Source organism: Bison bison, unplaced genomic scaffold, assembly GCF_000754665.1.
Source record: "Bison bison bison isolate TAMUID 2011002044 unplaced genomic scaffold, Bison_UMD1.0 scf7180017864525, whole genome shotgun sequence".
In the NCBI taxonomy this organism is placed as follows: Eukaryota; Metazoa; Chordata; class Mammalia; order Artiodactyla; family Bovidae; genus Bison; species Bison bison.
Window position 1 is genome coordinate 9,451,108 of NW_011495076.1, and position 7,507 is coordinate 9,458,614.

At 35.8% G+C, this 7,507-nt stretch overlaps 1 protein-coding gene across 1 annotated transcript in view; it reads left to right on the forward strand.

Annotated features, from left to right (window-relative positions):
* FOXP2 (forkhead box P2) overlaps positions 1–7,507 on the forward strand; it is a 656,652-nt gene that overhangs the window by 212,175 nt on the left and 436,970 nt on the right. Inside the window, exon 5 of the mRNA XM_010831196.1 lies at positions 3,535–3,625. The gene's annotated coding sequence lies outside the window, so the exon portion shown is untranslated. The remainder of the gene's footprint in view (positions 1–3,534; positions 3,626–7,507) is intronic.

Here is a 7,507-nt window from a genome sequence, read left to right on the forward strand (position 1 = left end):
CAGCTTCAGCATCATTCCTTCCAAAGAAATCCCAGGGCTGATCTCCTTCAGAATGGACTGGTTGGATCTCCTTGCAGTCCAAGGGACTCGCAAGGGTCTTCTCCAACACCACAGTTCAAAAGCATCAATTCTTCAGCTCTCAGCTTTCTTCACAGTCCAACTCTCACATCCATACATGACCACAGGAAAAACCATAGCCTTGACTAGACGGACCTTTGTTGGCAGAGTAATGTCTCTGCTTTTGAATATGCTATCTAGGTTGGTCATAGCTTTCCTTCCAAGGAGTAAGCGTCTTTTAATTTCATGGCGGCAGTCACCATCTGAGTGATTTTGGAGCCCCCAAAAATAAAGTCTGACACTGTTTCCACTGTTTCCCCATCTATTTCCCATGAAGTGATGGGACCGGATGCCATGATCTTTGTTTTCTGAATGTTGAGCTTTAAGCCAACTTTTTCACTCACCACTTTCACTTTCAAGAGGCTTTTTAGTTCCTCTTCACTTTCTGCCATTAGTCACTGAAAAATTCTAATCTTAGCTTAGTAAAAGTCATTAATTTTATGGCTCATTATTTACGTTTTGTTTCAGAATTGCCTTTTACTTCTAATTTTCAAAAAACTCACCTGAATATTTTCTATTAACTTTGAAAAGATAATTTTCACATTTTAAAATTGTTTGTGTGCATGTGTGCTTAGTTGCTCGGTTTTGTCCGACTCTTTGCGACCCCATGGATTGTAGCCTGCCAGGCTCCTCTGTTCATGGGGTTCTCCAGGCAAGATTAACTGGAGTCCGTAGCCATCACCTTCTCCAGGGGATCTCCCCAACCCGGGGATCAAATCCTGCATTGCAGGTGGATTCTTTACCATCTGAGCCACCAAGCTCTTTAATCTAGTTAAATTTCAAATTTATATTTGGTGTAAAATAAGGAGCTAAGTTTTTGCCATATTCTGAGACTATTTTCCTTTCTCTATACAATGAGTCAGCACCAACCTTTTCTTTTACTTTTGATATCATCTTTATCATACATAAAGTTATCATTGACCTGTGAATTTATTTCTGAAATCTGTATCTCTGTATCTGTCCCTGAATTTGTTGTGTATCCTAATATTTGATAGAGTGAGATCCTTCTCTTTGCCCTTCATTTTTTAACTTAACTTTGATAATAATAGACATTTTATAACATACTTTAAAATGGATTTTTAGATTTTATTTGAAAATCTAGAATTTATAGGTTGATTTAGGAAAAATTGATATCTCTGAATATGGGGAAGTGAAAAATAAGTCAGTATGGAATTAGAAAACAATTTAGGCTGCTACATTTTCATAAGAAATTTTTTTTTTTTTTTTTTGGTGGCATGTAGCAGGAAAGAAATGATTGGGGAAGAAAGATTAGCATAAGTAAAGTCAAGGGTAGAGTCTGCTGCTATGCAAAGTTTTGTCATTGAGAGAAATATGGAGAACAGAAGCAACAGAGAGAGAACGATAGAATGTTAAGAACAGGAGTTTGAATTACCTATATTTTTGTAACTTTGAGTTATGTAATACTTAAGATTAAAACAGTGGTTTCAAGTTATGCTTTGCAGTATATATCTAAGCTTCCTAGAATACCCCCAGGGTAACTGGTGAAAGAATAATGGTGGTACTGAGTATTTGGGATCCTGATTCAGTCAGAATGTTTCATTTTTATCTGCTTAATTAATTGACCTCTCACCAAGGTTCCATTGGAAGAAAGGATTTTTCAGCCAAAAGTGTTTGGAAATGACTTAAATAAAATTACTGAAATGCCTAAATGTTCAGTGAGCATGGTATATGATGTCATCCATCATTTTCAGTGCCTGTGGAAGCACTGCTAATTGAACACGGTACTCTTTTCTGTTGCAGACTTAGGTTCAGTCTCCTTGCAGCTTTTCATGTGGTCCCTAGCAATCAGAGTTGCATGTTTTCTTTCCCTTTCTCCCTTGCTTTTCACTTTTCTTTCTTCAGCTACTTGTAAAGCCTCCTCAGATAACCACTTTGCCTTCTTGCTTTTCTTTTTCTTTAGGATAGTTTTGTTGGCAGCCTCCTGTATAATATTATGGACCTCCGTCCATAGTTCTCCAGGCACAGTGTTGACTACATCTAATACCTTCAACCTATTTGTCACCTCCACTGCATATTCATAAGGGATTTGATTTGAGTCATACCTGGCTGGCCTAGTGGTTTTCCCTGCTTTCTTTAGTTAAGCTTGAATTTTGCCATGAGAACCTGATGGTCTGAGCCACAGTTAGCTCCAGGTCTTGTTTCTGCTGACTGTATACAGCTTCTCCATCTTCGGCTACACGAATGTAGTCAATTTGATTTTGGTATTGACCGTTTGGTGATGTCCATGTGTAAAGTCATCTCTTGTGTTGCTGAGAAAGGGTACTTGCTATGACCAGTACATTCTCTAGCAGAATTCTGTTCATCTTTGTGCTGCTTCATTTTGTTCTCCTAGGCCAAACTTGTCTGTTACTCCAGGTATCTCTTGACTTCCTGCTTTTGCATTCCAATCCCCAATGATGAATAGAACATCTTTTTTTGGTGTTAGTTCTAGAAAGTCTTCTAGGTCTTCGTAGAACTGATTAGCTTCTTCACTAACTGTGGTAGGGGCATACACTTGAATTATTCTAATGTTGCATGGCTTGCCTTGGAAATGAACCAAGTTCATTCTTTAATTTTTGAGGTTGCACCCAAGTACTGCATTTCAGACTCTTGTTGATTATGAGAGCTACTCCATTTCATCTATGGGATTCTGGCCCACAGTAGTAGATACAATAGTCATCTGAATTAAATTTGCCCATTCCTGTCAATTTTAGTTCACTGATTCCTAAGATGTCAATGTTTATTCTTACCATCTCTTGCTTGACCACTCACAACTTACCTTGAATCATGAATCTAACATTCCAGGTTCCTATGCAGTACTGTTTTTCTCATCATCAGATTTTTCTTTCATCACCAGACACATCCACAACTGAACATCATTTTGGCTTTGGCCCGGCTGCTTCATTCTTTCTGGAGCTATTAGTAGTTCTTCTCCACTCTTCCCTAGTAGCATATCAAACACCTTCTGACCTGGGAGAAGAAATGCTTACTATTAATTTGTTAATTGTGGAAAGACCTACAAAACTCATTAAGTATGTGTTGAAGAGGCAATTGAAATCAGTCATGTTTTCATTTGGGAACCTTGAGACATAAATAATTTTATTCTTATAAATTACAAAATTTAATCATCAAAAGTTTAAACCTGGAAAATCAGTATAAGAATGGGAAGTAAAATCTGTTTCTTGAAAGTGTGCTTAGTGCTGTCCTATGGTCCTTGCTTTGTACCAAACAGTGGCTTTAAAGTTTTCCAAAATGTAGGAAAGCAATTTTATACACGTTTGAAGATTCCCAAAGCAAAGAATGCTTTATACTTACCTTTAGGTTTAGTATGTTTTATGGTGAAATCATTGAACTAATTGGGACATAAATGAAAACTTAATTTTCAAAGCAGTGACAATTGTTTGTCTCTATTAACAGGGCTGCTCTAATGTGATACTGGAATTGAATTTACCTAGGGCTCCATATCAAGGTTGACTTGCAAGTCTTATTGAAGATCTGAGAGAAATAGGTAAGTGGCCTTTTGGTGATAAGTCTCTTTCATTCATTGTGCTTATTTATGTTTTTCTAAGGTTTATTTTGTCCTTTAAGTTTTTGGTTAAGTATCTTTGCTCAAAGGTTAAAAAACAAAACAAAACAAAACAAAAACAGTGAACCATAGAGACATATCATGCATGGCAATAGGAGTTTTTATCACTGTTTATTCTCTTGGGCTTTTTATTTCATTTCTTATTGTGCTCCTTCTTCCTTTTAAACCTGATCTCACTTTGTCTTTTGAAAATTAACACAAATATATGAAGAATGTGAATTTGATTTTGAATTATTGGGAATAAATGATTAGACAAGAGAAGCACTTGAAGTATTTTCTGTTACCACTATGCTGGCCTATTTATACTGATGTTTTCAGTACTATTTTATTAAGATCCAGTTGATACTTAGGAGAATCTAGAACTGTCAGAAACTAGGGAGAATAGCATACTGCTGCTGCTGCGTCACTTTAGTCGTGTCCGACTCTGTGCGACCCCATAGACGGCAGCCCACTAGGCTCCTCTGTCCCTGGGATTCTCCAGGCAAGAACACTGGAGTGGGTTGCCATTTCCTTCTCCATTGCATGAAAGTGAAAAGTGAAAGTGAAGTCGCTCAGTCGTGTCCGACTCCTAGCGACCCCATGGACTGCAGCCTACCAGGCTCCTCCGTCCATGGGATTTTCTAGGCAAAAATACTGGAGTGGGGTGCCATTGCCTTCTCCGGAATAGCATACTACTAACGATTTTTTCTTGAAAGTTTGATTTTTTAAAATAAACTCCTGAGATCTACCAAGTCAGCTATTTAGAAATCATTTATTTTTTTTAGTGTTATACTTCTTTCAATATAATGGTAGTTTTCCTTGATATTTACAGTGCCACTTTAGAGAACTTGAACTCCATTGTTTGTTACAAAGCAAGGACCACAGAGATAGTATGAGTTGCAGTTCCAAGAGATGCAGATTCTATATCCCACTCTTACGCTATAATGTCTCTGTGAAATTAGTGTTTCAGTGTCATTTCTTGACTATGGTATCAGTCAAGCAGTTATGTTATAGGGGGGCAAAGTTGTAATTATATAGTTACAAAAATAAAACTGAAAAAAAAATTCCAGATGAGTTGTTTACATCATTTCCCTCTCTAGTCTTTACCCCCAGAGAAAGGGGAACCCTGATGCTCTGACTTCTTAAAATTACGATTTTTTCTTGCCCATGCTACATCAGACTTCTTTATCAAGTGGGTTCACCAAAAATGTAAGATGGGTCTCAAGGATCCTCGATGTGATGCCTAAATTGCTGTAGCCATTTCTAAAACTTTATCTAGATAGATGCTCCATATCTTCCCTGAGAGAATTTTGTCAAGGTACTTGAATCATGTAGTCAGTTATTTCTTAGGTACTGGTGCTGTTTTGCCTATGGAATTTTGCTTGTTTTGTCCCAACTTTATAATTCTGTCAGACATACAAACAAAATCATTTCAGTTCAGTTGCTCAGTCGTGTCCAACTCTTTGCGACCCCATGGACCGCAGCATGCCAGGCTTCCCAGTTCATCACCAACTCCTGGAGCTTGCTCAAACTCATGTCCATCAAGTCAGTGATGCCATCCAACCATCTCATCCTCTGTCGTCCCGTGGAAGTCCCAAAAACAAAAAGAATGAATCCACATGTATTTAGCATTTAAAACCTTGGAAACATTTTGATAACTTTTTACTTCATTTTACTTTTTCATTAAACTCATTAATTTTACTGTTGCATTTTTTATGCTTTAAGTAAGGTGGCCATTATTATTCATTATTTAGTAAGTGGAGAAACTAAAAGTTTTGGCAAAGAATTTCAAGGACTTGGAAAAAATGGTGTAGATTATTGTGATATTATAGTTGATAATAAATAATTATGTGTTATTAGAATTCAGATCTGCTTACACCCAATCTTTTTTTTCTTCTGTGTTATTTATTCTTACCATAGATAATGGTTATGTTGATATAGCCTGTCATTGTAAGACCTTTAATATTAAATTCTCATTTGTGGAGTAGTAATAGGACATTTGTTTTAGTAATAGCAGGGGAATTTTAGATTTATGAGTAGGAGTTACCTGACAGTGAACATCATGGAACCATGAAAGAAATGACTTTTAGAAAATAGAGAGTCTTTTTCTCAGAAGGGTACATAATTGTGTGTGTATTAAAATGCACAGCTATTTTCAAGAAATACTCATTTTCTTCTTTGATTTCCACTGTTCCATTCCTTTCCCTCCAGAAATCCCTAAAGTGAATATTTGTTTTCAAACGATTATCCCCATTTTACCTCTCATAGAAGTTTGCAGAACCTGACCTAGATTATACAAAATAGGAACTAAAATATTCCACATAGCTTCCAACTGAGATTGTGTATATGGGTAAATGGTTACTTAAAGTGTGTAGGTGTACATGTGTATTTTACTTCATAATATTTATAGTTATTTCCAGAGTTTCTATCGTAAGAGTATTAAATTCAAATAAAAGATCAGTTTTAGTTATTTCAGTGGAGTAGAAAAAACTTCATTCACATACTTATACATATTGCTGTAAGTTTCACAAATTATAAAAATTAGGCATCATACCTGACAAAATATTTGCTCTAATTTTCAAATTATTAAAAAATAAATGAACTATGCAGGAAGATGATTTGGCTAAGGAGGGGCTGGACAAGCGATTCAAATATGTGGTGTGCACACATTTTTTGGTAAAATGAAACAGACTGAATAAAACTGTAAATACAGAGGCTGTAGCATATCGCTGTTGAGAATGTAAGCTTGGGAATCATATTACTTAGATTTGAATTATGGTTCAAAAACAAACCTACCATATGTGAAACCTTAGGTCATTTAAACTCTCTAACTCTTAATTTCTGAATCTAGAAAAAAGAGATAATAGTGCCTATTTCTTAGAGTTGATTTAAGGACTAAATGTGTAAATACATATAAAGAGAATAGTAAGTTTTTTTTTTTTTTTAAGTTAGTTTTATTTTGTTCCCTATTAACGTGAGTCTCAAAGTTTGACTGTATTTTCCAGGGCACCTGATCAGTGTCCTGACTAGCATTCTAACTTTGGTCCGTGAAATGGTAAAAAGGAGTTAATTTGTAAATGTGCATTCTGTGATTTTGTTAGCATGTGTATGAATTTTTGATAGCTGTATACTAATATTTTAAAGCTTAAAATGGCATACATTTATTATATTAACAATTTCCATGGGTCAGGAGTCCAGGCATGGCTTAGCTCAGTATCTTACAAGGCTACAATCAAAATATTGGCTAGACTGCATTTTCCTTTGGAGTTCAGGGTCTTCTTCCAAACTTACTGGGCGTTGGCCAAATCCATTTCATTGCTTTTATGGGACTGAGATCCACAGGTCCTCTCCATATACAGTTCACATAATAGTAGCTTGCATCTTTAAAATTAGTAGGAGAGTTTCTACTAAATGTTAGAAAAATAGAGTTATATATCTATGTGTGTGGGTATATATTAACGTAAGCATTGAAAGAGCATCCCATAACCTTTGCCAGATTCTGTTAGCAGCAAGTCATAGTCCTGCCTGCATGCAAGGGGAGGGACTTATATAGGGCATAAACCTGGGAACCACCCTAAAGTTTATCTGCCACAGCATGTTAAATTTCTTAATTTAAAATTACTTTAAACTATCATTTTATTTTTTTAAATTATGTAAGGTTTTCCTCAGTTCTGCTTATAGTATAAGTTTCAACGGGCCATTCCTTTCTGCCTAATATTGAGCCATTATTTTTTTTTTAATTTTATTTTATTTTTAAACTTTACAATATTGTATTAGTTTTGCCAAATATCGAAATGGATCTGCCACAGGTATACATGTGTTCCC